Here is a 13041-nt window from a genome sequence, read left to right on the forward strand (position 1 = left end):
AAATTACGAGGAGGATACACTCTGTTTGGGAACATATTTTACATCAGAGGAACTGAAAGATATACTGTAACTTTATTTGGAAAATGTAATGACAGTCAATGCATTAGTTATCTATACACTATAGCAGAGGTCGGCAAACTTTTTTGTAGAGTGCCAATTTAAAAAAATCTAAGCTGAAGCGCTCTGTGTGCCATTCCATACAGGACAGTCATATAACATAAGCATGTGACATAAACCAGCTAATTACTAACTACATCCCAAAAGTCTAAACAACACTGCCTGACTTGCATGATTAACATTTTTAGAAAAATTGCCTTTACGCAAATATATGGATAATGAAGCATGTCACTGCTCCTCTGAATCTATTGGTCCTAAGGGACCAATATATGGAGGATTCCCCACTAACCATGCACTTACTGACGGTGGGGGGGGAAGCATTCATTTATTTTAATTGTCCACCATACACTGATGCCCCATACTGTATAATGGTCACCCCCACAATAATAAGAGTTCACCCCCATGCACCAATCACATCCAGATCTTACCACCCACTCAAAGAGTAACCCCCCCCCCCCCCCCCAAAGTAGTCATAGAGCTTGTTTCCCAGCAATCAACAGAACTGCCTCTCCTGGGCCTAACCTAAGCCTACAATGTTCAGTGCGGTGTAGGAACCAGCTATATTTATACTTTCCTTATTTGTCCCCGAAGGTGTACATAGCCTTTAAGCCTACAATTAGTGATGAGTGAAGTATTGAAAAATTTGACTGCTTCACTGAATTTTACAGAAAAATTTACTTTGTGACATTTTGAGAATTTCTTTGTAAGCAAGTGTGCAATAACAGGGAGCAGCTCCCTATCATCGTACCCCTCAGATGCCGCATTCCTAGTTGATTGCGGCATCAAACAGCAATAATACAGTCTAAAATCTTTTTAGAAATTTGAAAATTAAACTTACCCTCATTCATTTGATCGCGAAGAGCTGGCTGCCGCCATCTTGATCAAAGATCTAGCGTGAAAACTCACACGGCCTGTGATGACGTCATATGTCACCGCACACAGGATTTCGTGCAAGGTCGGCTCTTTTGCAATCAAACAGATAAGGTAAGTATGATTATTTATTTATTTATTTTTTTTTTTTACCGCCATTCAGGAAAAATCTATTCACTATTATAAAGCACCAGAAAATTTGGGTTCGTGGCAAATAGAATTAGGAGCCAGCTCTATTTATACGCTGCTTAGAAGCCTTTGGCAGATGGGCGGGGAGTCCTTAATCTAAAAGGAGGCAGCTACCCTCCAAACACACTGCAAGAAATTGTGAAGAGCTTCCATTTTTCATGCATAGTGGGTATACTACTGTGATGGCTAACCTGTGGCACTCCAGCTGTTGCGAAGCTACGACTCCCAACATGTACACTTGCTTGGCTGTTCTCAGAACTCCATAGAAATGAATGGAGCATGCTGGGAGTTGTAGTTTCACCACAGCTGGAGTGTCAGAGGTTAGTCAACACTGTTATAGTACCACTGTAATCCATAATAATTTCAAATCCCTAGTTCTTTTGTTTGCATGTATAACAGTGTGCTGCCATATTTTGTTTGCTGTTTGTACATTTTGCTTTCTGCAAGTTGCAGATCTGCTAAAAAAGTATTTTGTCTGTGTGCGATCAGCATTTTTTTGAAGAGCCATTGACTTTAATGGGTTCAAGGTTTCCATTTTAAGGGCCAGAATAGGGCATGCTCTATCATTTGCAGAACTGACATACACAGGCTTGGACTGGCCCACTGGGAGCTGGTGAAATCCCCGGTCGGCCCCTTGCCTATCTACTTATACTATTAAGTCTACAGTACGAGTCCATCCCTGCCCTCTGCCACTGTCGCATGCTGGCAGGTGTCTGTCCAGGATGAGGCAGCGGGACCAGGAAGACGAAAGTGAAGAGAATCCACAGGAGCTGGAAACAAAACTGACAGGGAGAGGTCGTGTGAACATGTGGGCTAGGCATGGAATGTGTGTGAGCTTGCGGAGCTCCAAAGCCACCACCAAGTTACGGCCATTATCAGACACAACCATGCCTGGTTGTAGGTTGAGTGGCGAGAGCCACAGCTCAGTCTGGTCCCTTATCCCCTGCCACAGCTGTGTGGCGGTGTGTTGTTTGTCACCTAAGCAAATTAGTTTCAGCACGGCCTGTTGCTGCTTCCCCACTGCAGTGCTACACTGTTTCCAGCTACTGACTGATGGCTGACTGGTGCTGCAAGATGAGAATTCAGAGGTGGAAGTGGAGGAGGAGAAGGGAGGGTTGCAGCCACTAATGTAGGTGGTGGCGGAAATCCTGATGGAAGTAGGGCCCGCAATCCTTGGCGGCGGTAGCACCTGTGCCTTGCCAGGGTACAACTCGCTCCCGGCCTCCACAACGTTCACACAGTGTGCCGTCAGGGAAATGTAGCATCTCTGGCCAAAAGTACTTGTCTATGTGTCAGTCGTTAAGTGGACCTTCCCAATAACTGCATTGTAATCACAGCTAAGACGATATCCCGTCAGAGGGAATAATAACCACAGGTGGTATATAATCCAGTTAATGTAATCACAGGGAACGACCTGTTTAAAACGTAGCCTTTAATCTAATTTAGACATAAAATAACAAAACTCCCACAGACATACATAGAAAGAACAAAAAGAAAATATATCCTTGATGACATGGAAGATAATACTTGTAATCGTCCAAAAATACGGGTCAAAGATGGACGGAGTGGACAGAGATGGAATCTAATCTGTCCCTATTCCTGGCCCTGGGCTAAGTAGCCCTGCCTATGAACGGAATAGCCGCCCTGATAAGGACGATCCCGTGTTCTGGAACCTCCTTGTGAACCTGGTTAGGCCCTGTGACCCTAGTGGATCCCTAATTTGGGGCCTGCTCTAGGTACACAAAACAAAAAACAAAGTATAGATAATCGTATAGAAAGCAACAAACCAGCCACACCCCCGGATACTCAGTGGCGTGGGTGGAAAGCTGCCAAATAATAAATATGTCATAAAGAATGCACAGGCAACCACAGGTGTGGCTATCTATGAATGTGCATCATCATTGGACGATATCACTGTGTAGACCCCACACGATTCACTGTGCGACGTCAACACACCAAGAATCGCCGTTAACATTTGTACATACCAGTGTATAGATTAGGATGTATATACACGTTCGGCACCAGAAGCACTACATCTAATATGCAATCAGGTGCCAGTGTCCCAACGCGTTTCACCCTGATTGATTGTCGGGTTCCTCAGGGGACATGTATCAAAGTACAATGCTGTAATTTGGCATCAATAAGAGGTAACCAAACCGGTGGCAAGGTCCTCAATTATGATGACACCGTTAGACCAGATCATTTACTGGTCGCATTATGTTCAATCACTTAATAGCTTAAGATAATCAAATACAGGGACCACATCAGGGGGCCTATGGAGTTTACTCAAAAACAGTCATTCGCCAGTGTGGTTATATGTCCACATGTATATCCTGGCGATAAGCGAACATAGAAAATTCCCACATGAATAGTCAGAGTGACAACCTCCTACAAACAGTCACATATGTATGATGACATGTGTGATAGCATGGCAAACAGGTAACAAGATACTACTTGCGTGTCCAAATACGGCCAAGAATGGCCCAAGCTGTCTGTGGAGATAGTCATATGTCCACTGTCACTCCAGCCATAGCCCGCATCTGCAAGTTAATGGTGCCTCACTGGTCCTGTGTGTGAGGTCCAATAACTGCATTGGTCAAGGCACGGGTGATGTTACGGGGCAAATTCTGGTGTAAGGCGGGGATGGCACACCACACTGGGAAAAATAGTGGCGGCTGGGGAATGAGTAATGAGGGATGGCTGCCGCCATCAGGCTGCGGAAAGCCTCAGTGTCCACAAGCCTAAATGGCAACATTTCCAAGGCCAGCAATTTGGAAAGGTGCGCATTTAGTGCTATGGCCTATGGGTGGGTATTTGCGCTTTCGTTCAAAGGCCTGGGTTATAGACATCTGTAAGCTGCGCTGGGACACAGAAGTGGCTGTGCTAGCTGATGGTGCTTGCAAAGTTCCAGGTGCAGGGTGGGAGGCATCCGGGCCTGCGTCTTGGACAGGGGATTGGCCAACACCTAACACAGGGCAAGAGGAGGCAGTGGTGTGACTCGCAGACACCGATTGTGGACCAGGCGTTCAGCCCACCTATTAGGTTGCTTTGATGCCATGTAGCGAATCATTCTGGTGGTGGTGAGGTTGCTAGTGTTCACGCCCCTGCTCATTTTGGGACGGCATACTTTCCTAAAAAAAAGTGCCAGACTGCGGAACACCTACCCCTTGGCAAGGGGAACAGTTGCAGGCCTGTTTGGTGTGGCCCACCTTCTCCCTTTTGCCACCCCACTGCCTCTTCCAGCCTGTTGCGGTGCTGCGGATCTCTCCCCCTCTGTACTGCTGTACTCGCTCGGCTTGCCACCTTCCCAGGTTTGGACAATGTTTTTATCGTCCAACACCTCCTTTCCACTTCCTCACTCTGGTCATCCTCCTGACTTGTTGACCTAACAAGAACCTCACTTATTGACAACTGTGTTTCATCCTCAACCTTTTGAGACACTAATTGCCGTTGTCTTATTGGCAACTGTGTCTCATCATCATCATCCACCTCGTGAAACACTAATTGCCGTTCCCCGCCGTCATCTTCTTCTGACTGTGTATGCTCAAGAGTTTGGGAATCAGTGCACAAGATCTCCTCATGTCCCTCTTCAAGCGGGCTTGGCGAAAGGCCCAAATCAAGGAATGGCAATGAAAAGAGCTCCTCGGAAGATCCGAGTGTGAGATCACTTGTTTGCCAAGACTCTCCATGGTGGGTGGAAGGAGGATCAGGGTGAGGATTCTGTTGACCAGACTCTTGGCTACTGAGACTGGACTGTGTGGAAGACAGGGTGGTGCTTAACCAACTGGAAGCATTATCTGCTGCAATCCAACCGACCACCTGGTCGCACTGGTGTGACTTCGAGAGTGGTGTCCTGCGCCGCCCTGCAAACTGGGACATGACGCTAGGTATTGTGGATGAGTGTGTTTCTTGTGCTCTGGCAGCAGGCACAGTTTCACCGCGCCCAGGGCCACGGCCTCTGCGTGCACCATCAGCAGCATGGCAACTTCCCCGTCCCTTACTGTTCACCTTGAGCATATTAAATGATATATATGCTTGCAAGTATGTCACACGTATAGTAGCGCAGGTTTTGTAAGTGTATGGCGAAAAAATTACACTGAATGTCACAGATATTTTGGATGCACACACGTTAAAAAGGAGATGTAGTGCAGGTAATGTCGCTGTCACCAGCGGTGAAAAAATTACACTGAACGTCACAGATATTTAGGATGCGCAAACGTTATACAGGAGATGTAGCGCAGGTAATGTTGCTGTCACCAGGGGTGAAAAAATTACACTGAATGTCACAGATATTTAGTATGTGCAAATGTTATACAGGAGATGTAGCACAGGTAATGTCGCTGTCAGCAGTGGCCAAACAATTGCACTGAATGTCACAGATATTTAGGATGCGCAAATGTAACACAACAGATGTAGGAGAGGTTGTGTCACTGTCACCAGCGGCCAAACAATTGCGCTAATAATATATATTGCAGCCATATAAAACAATAGTCTTTAAAAGGACTTTTGGGTCTTTAACACCTTTCAACACTAAACCCTGCCTAAAAAAAAAAAATACTATTCCTGTCCCTTCACTATCTGTCCCTTCTGCTGCAGCTCACCCTGACTAAGACTGAGCCGAACACGTGTCATCAGGTGCTATTTAGAACCCGATGACGAGTTCCGGTGTAACATTACATTACCCTACTTCTTGAGATTTCCCTACCTCCTAACTTCTGGTCGCACCGCTAATAACGTGATGAGGCGTTCCAGAGTTTTGACGATCTGCGCATGCGCAAACGGACAGTTTAGGAAAAAATCTCCGCGGAGTTCAGCTGCAGTGTCCCACTGCGCATGCGCCGGAGAGCCTCAGTAGGGAAATATTACGGCCCAGTGCGCAAGCGTGGCTAACTCCAGAACATCCATCCAATCTCCATGCCTGCGCAGTGTGGGGGTAGGGAGATCTCATGGCTATATTTTCTGTTAAATAAATAAATAATTATAAATATAGATATATATATATATATATAACAGAAAATATATATATTAACAGAAATATATATATATTTAAATATATATATTTATTTAACAGAAAATATGGCCATGAGATCTCCCTACCCCCACACTGCGCAGGCGCGGAGATCGGATGGATGTTCTGGAGTTAGCCGCGCTTGCGCACTAGGCCGTAATATTTCCCTACTGAGGCTCTCCGGCGCATGCGCAGTGGGACACTGCAGCTGAACTCCGCTGTGAGATTTTTTACTAAACTGGCCGTTTGTGCATGCGCAGATCGTCAAAACTCAGGAACGCCTCATCACGTCATTAGCGGTGTGATCGGAAGTTAGGAGGTAGGGAAATCTCACGAAGTAGGGTAATGTAACGTTACACCGGCCAGCCAATCACTGTAATGCCAGTAACCAACATGGCTACGGCATTACAGTGAGTGTTAGTACTTCCGCGCACATTTATTGGCTGCGTAGCAGTCAACAAACGTCCAGGGAGGAGACTCGAGCATCGCGCTCGAGCACACACGGTTTTCGGCCGAACATCGCGATGTGCCGATCATCGTGATGCTCGAGTCAAAATGGTGTTCGGCCCAGCATGCTCGCCCAACACAAATGCTGACTTATTCATGTATTAATTTTTTGTATTGACTTCACCATCAGTAAGATGAAAAGTGTGACCAGAAAAGTGTGTGTATAATGATGGGCTCTACATACCTCCCAAACCGTCCCCTCCTTTCTGCCCAACGGGACAGTTCCAGATTTCTGTGGCTGTCCTGCGGTCCGGGGTGGCTGCGGAATCTTCTGCTCTCAACTGTCTCTGTGTCCTTAGGACGCATGGACAGTTAAAAGGGGTATTCCGATCTTCTTAATGATATTTCATTAAATAATTAATCCCCCATTGAACTTTTTTCTAAATATACATGATTAAAAAAATCAAACTGTTCTCTTTCAAATTGAATTGTCACTATCCATTGTTGATTTTTCGCTGCCCATGGATACGGCCATCGCTCGCCGGCCGCATCTATGGGCCGCGCTTGCGCAATGGTTTCCCTTGCGATGCTGCGGCTGGCCTCTCACTCACACTGTGAGCGCGCACGTCGCCGGCCGCGCATGCGCGGATCCATATTCTTTTGAGCCGCGTCTAATATAGTTCTGCGCATGCGCGGCTGCCCGAACAGTTCGTGCAGGGAAGAGACAGTGCGGACAGCATCGGAGGACATAAGCGGTGGGTGAGTATTATTTCTACGTGCACCACTAATTCCACCAACGATTGGGGGCTGATGGAGGCACTTGGGGGGCTGATGGAGGCATATGGGGGGCTGTTGGAGGCATATGGGGGGCTGATGGATGTAGCAAAGCTGAATATGCTGCTGTTCAGCCATAGTTCTAATGGGGAAGGGAATAGACAGATGTGGCAGAGCTGTATATGTGGAGGGTCATCATCAATGCTGGTGGAAGAGAGAAACAGATGTAGCAGAGCTGTATATGTGGCGGGTCAGCATCAATGCTGGTGGCAGAGAGAAACTGATGTAGCAGAGCTGAATACGCTGTTGTTCAGACAGTTCTAATGGGGACGGGAATAGACAGATGTAGCAGAGCTGTATATGTGGCGGGTCAGCATCAATGCTGGTGTAAGAGAGAAACAGATGTAACAGAGCTGAATATGCGGCTGTTCTGACACAGTGCTGGTTGAAGAGTTAAACAGACAGATGTAGCAGAGCTGTATATGAAGCTTTTCAGACACAGTGCTAGTGGGGGAGTAGAATAAAGATGTAGCTGGGCTGTATAGGAAGCCATTCAGTCAAAGTGATGTTAGGGGACTGGAGAAGACACATGTAGCTGAGCTGTATATGCATCTATAAAGATACATAGTGTAAGGTTTATACACAACTGGAGTACAGCTGTAATAGAAACAAATCTGCATTAGTGCTGGTGGGTGGGTGTTGGTCAAGCTTTTGAGCTAATGTATCATATGGAATTATAGTTTTTGATGCACAGAATGGGTTTGTAAAAGATCAGACTGAGATTTTGTGTGTAAAACTGTGCAGAACAGCCACGTGTTACTGTACACTGAGCTGACTTCACATGGCTCTCTGATGACTCCCCAGAAGGGGGAGGGGCCTCACAGACACTGCAGGCTGCCAGACTGATGAGTCATGCTCTTCACATGAACTAGCACGCAAGGTCGGAGTTCTCAATGTGATGTCATAAGGAGGCATGGCTGGCCTTCACTCAAACTGCCTAAGCCCCGCCCAGCCTTAGCTGCAGGAAACCGGGAAGTGAACATAGCAGCAATTGAGGATGAAGTAGCAAGATGGGAATACCCCTTTAAGTGCAATGGTGAATGAGGAGCCATCTGCTCCTTGCTACACCATTCAACTTCTGGTGCTCTCATTTAGTCTTCAGAGATGAATATAAGACCACAGAGGCCGGAGGATGATGAGGATTTCCCGATCCCTGCACTCTAGTGCTTAGTAGGCGCCATGAAGTCACTTTATAGTTCCTGCTGCTGGGGAGAGCCTGTGTACTGTATACAATTGGGAACAGGCTAAGGTGTTATTTTTTTATTTGATTAAAAATACAGGTGCCAGCACTTCTCTGTGGGGGCACTAATATAGGCATTCTACTATGTGGGGGCACTAAGGGAGCATCACTACTGTGTGAGGGAATTAATTAGCATAACTACTAGAGTTGAGCGAACACCTGAATGTTCGGGTTCGAGAAGTTCGGCCGAACTTCACGGAAATGTTCGGGATCCGAACCCGAACCGAACTTCGTCCCGAACCCGAACCCCATTGAAGTCAAAGGGGACCCGAACTTTTGGGCACTAAAAAGGCTGTAAAACAGCCCAGGAAAGAGCTAGAGGGCTGCAAAAGGCAGCAACATGTAGGTAAATCCCCTGCAAACAAATGTGGATAGGGAAATGAATAAAAATAAAAATAAAAAAAATAAAAATTAACCAATATCAATTGGACAGAGGTCCCATAGCAGAGAATCTGGCTTCACGTCAGCAGAGAATCAGTCTCTTCATGCCATAGCAGAGAATCTGGCTTCATGTCAGCGCAGAATCAGTCTTCATGTCATAGCAGAGAATCAGGCTTCACGTCACCCACCACTGGAACAGGCCACTGTCACACATTTAGGCCCAGGCACCCAGACAGAGGAGAGAGGTCCCGTAACAGAGAATCAGGCCTTATGTCAGCACAGAATCTGTCTTCATGTCATAGCAGAGAATCAGGCTTCACGTCACCCACCACAGGAACAGGCCACTGTCACACATTTAGGCCCAGGCACCCAGACAGAGGAGAGAGGTCCCGTAACAGAGAATCTGGCCTTATGTCAGCGCAGAATCAGTCTTCATGTCATAGCAGAGAATCAGGCTTCACGTCACCCACCACTGAAACAGGCCACTGTCACACATTTAGGCCCAGGCACCCAGACAGAGGAGAGAGGTCCTGTAACAGAGAATCTGGCCTTATGTCAGCACAGAATCTGTCTTCATGTCATAGCAGAGAATCATGCTTCACGTCACCCACCACTGGAACAGGCCACTGTCAAACATTTAGGCCCAGGCACCCAGGCAGAGGAGAGAGGTCCCGTAACAGAGAATCTGGCCTTATGTCAGCGCAGAATCAGTCTTCATGTCATAGCAGAGAATCAGGCTTCACGTCACCCACCACTGGAACAGGCCACTGTCACACATTTAGGCCCAGGCACCCAGGCAGAGGAGAGAGGTCCCGTAACAGAGAATCTGGCCTGATGTCAGCGCAGAATCTGTCTTCATGTCATAGCAGAGAATCAAGCTTCACGTCACCCACCACTGGAACAGGCCACTGTCACACATTTAGGCCCAGGCACCCAGGCAGAGGAGAGAGGTCCCGTAACAGAGAATCTGGCCTTATGTCAGCGCAGAATCTGTCTTCATGTCATAGCAGAGAATCCGGCTTCACGTTACCCACCACTGGAACAGGCCACTGTCACACATTTAGGCCCAGGCACCCAGACAGAGAAGAGAGGTCCCGTAACAGAGAATCTGGCCTTATGTCAGCGCAGAATCAGTCTTCATGTCATAGCAGAGAATCAGGCTTCACGTCACCCACCACTGGAACAGGCCACTGTCACACATTTAGGCCCAGGCACCCAGGCAAAGGAGAGAGGTCCCGTAACAGAGAATCTGGCCTTATGTCAGCGCAGAATCAGTCTTCATGTCATAGCAGAGAATCAGGCTTCACGTCACCCACCACTGGAACAGGCCACTGTCACACATTTAGGCCCAGGCACCCAGGCAGAGGAGAGAGGTCCCGTAACAGAGAATCTGGCCTGATGTCAGCGCAGAATCTGTCTTCATGTCATAGCAGAGAATCAAGCTTCACGTCACCCACCACTGGAACAGGCCACTGTCACACATTTAGGCCCAGGCACCCAGGCAGAGGAGAGAGGTCCCGTAACAGAGAATCTGGCCTTATGTCAGCGCAGAATCTGTCTTCATGTCATAGCAGAGAATCAGGCATCACGTCACCCACCACTGGAACAGGCCACTGTCACACATTTAGGCCCAGGCACCCAGGCAGAGGAGAGAGGTCCCGTAACAGAGAATCTGGCCTTATGTCAGCGCAGAATCAGTCTTCATGTCATAGCAGAGAATCAGGCTTCAAGTCACACACCACTGGAACAGGCCACTGTCACACATTTAGGCCCAGGCACCCAGACAGAGGAGAGCGGTCCCGTAACAGAGAATCTGGCCTTATGTCAGCGCAGAATCTGTCTTCATGTCATAGCAGAGAATCAGGCTTCACGTCACCCACCACTGGAACAGGCCACTGTCACACATTTAGGCCCCGGCACCCAGACAGAGGAGAGAGGTCCCGTAACAGAGAATCTGGCCTTATGTCAGCACAGAATCTGTCTTCATTTCATAGCAGAGAATCAGGCATCACGTCACCCACCACTGGAACAGGCCACTGTCACACATTTAGGCCCAGGCACCGAGGCAGAGGAGAGAGGTCCCGTAACAGAGAATCTGGCCTTATGTCAGCGCAGAATCAGTCTTCATGTCATAGCAGAGAATCAGGCTTCACGTCACCCACCACTGGAACAGGCCACTGTCACACATTTAGGCCCAGGCACCCAGGCAAAGGAGAAAAGTCCTGTAACAGAGAATCTGGCCTTATGTCAGCGCAGAATCAGTCTTCATGTCATAGCAGAGAATCAGGCTTCACGTCACCCACCACTGGAACAGGCCACTGTCACACATTTAGGTCCAGGCACCCAGACAGAGAAGAGAGGTCCTGTAACAGAGAATCTGGCCTTATGTCAGTACAGATTCTGTCTTCATGTCATAGCAGAGAATCAGGCATCACGTCACCCACCACTGGAACAGGCCACTGTCACACATTTAGGCCCAGGCACCCAGGCAGAGGAGAGAGGTCCCGTAACAGAGAATCTGGCCTTATGTCAGCGCAGAATCAGTATTCATGTCATAGCAGAGAATCAGGCATCACGTCACCCACCACTGGAACAGGCCACTGTCACACATTTTGGCCCAGGCACCCAGACAGAGGAGAGCAGTCCCGTAACAGAGAATCTGGCCTTATGTCAGCGCAGAATCTGTCTTCATGTCATAGCAGAGAATCAGGCTTCACGTCACCCACCACTGGAACAGGCCACTGTCACACATTTAGGCCCCGGCACCCAGACAGAGGAGAGAGGTCCAGTAACAGAGAATCTGGCCTTATGTCAGCACAGAATCTGTCTTCATTTCATAGCAGAGAATCAGGCATCACGTCACATACCACTGGAAAAGGCCACTGTCACACATTTAGGCCCAGGCACCCAGGCAGAGGAGAGAGGTCCCGTAACAGAGAATCTGGCCTTATGTCAGCGCAGAATCAGTCTTCATGTCATAGCAGAGAATCAGGCTTCACGTCACCCACCACTGGAACAGGCCACTGTCACACATTTAGGCCCAGGCACCCAGGCAGAGGAGAGAGGTCCCGTAACAGAAAATCTGGCCTTATCTCAGTACAGAATCTGTCTTCATGTCATAGCAGAGAATCAGGCATCACTTCACCCACCACTGGAACAGGCCACTGTCACACATTTAGGCCCAGGCACCCAGGCAGAGGAGAGAGGTCCCGTAACAGAGAATCTGGCCTTATGTCAGCGCAGAATCAGTCTTCATGTCATAGCAGAGAATCAGGCTTCACGTCACCCACCACTGGAACAGGCCACTGTCACACATTTAGGCCCAGGCACCCAGACAGAGGAGAGCGGTCCCGTAACAGAGAATCTGGCCTTATGTCAGTGCAGAATCAGTCTTCATGTCATAGCAGAGAATCAGGCTTCACGTCACCCACCACTGGAACAGGCCACTGTCACACATTTAGGCCCAGGAACCCAGACAGAGGAGAGAGGTCCTGTAACAGAGAATCTGGCCTTATGTCAGTACAGATTCTGTCTTCATGTCATAGCAGAGAATCAGGCATCACGTCACCCACCACTGGAACAGGCCACTGTCACACATTTAGGCCCAGGCACCCAGGCAGAGGAGAGAGGTCCCGTAACAGAGAATCTGGCCTTATGTCAGCGCAGAATCAGTCTTCATGTCATAGCAGAGAATCAGGCTTCACGTCACCCACCACTGGAACAGGCCACTGTCACACATTTAGGCCCAGGCACCCAGACAGAGGAGAGCGGTCCCGTAACAGAGAATCTGGCCTTATGTCAGCGCAGAATCTGTCTTCATGTCATAGCAGAGAATCAGGCATCACGTCACCCACCACTGGAACAGGCCACTGTCACACATTTAGGCCCAGGCACCCAGACAGAGGAAAGCGATCCCGTAACAGAGAATCTGGCCTTATGTCAGCGCAGAATCTGT

The sequence above is a fragment of the Bufo bufo genome, chromosome 1 (genome assembly GCF_905171765.1).
Source record: "Bufo bufo chromosome 1, aBufBuf1.1, whole genome shotgun sequence".
NCBI classification, from domain to species: Eukaryota; Metazoa; Chordata; class Amphibia; order Anura; family Bufonidae; genus Bufo; species Bufo bufo.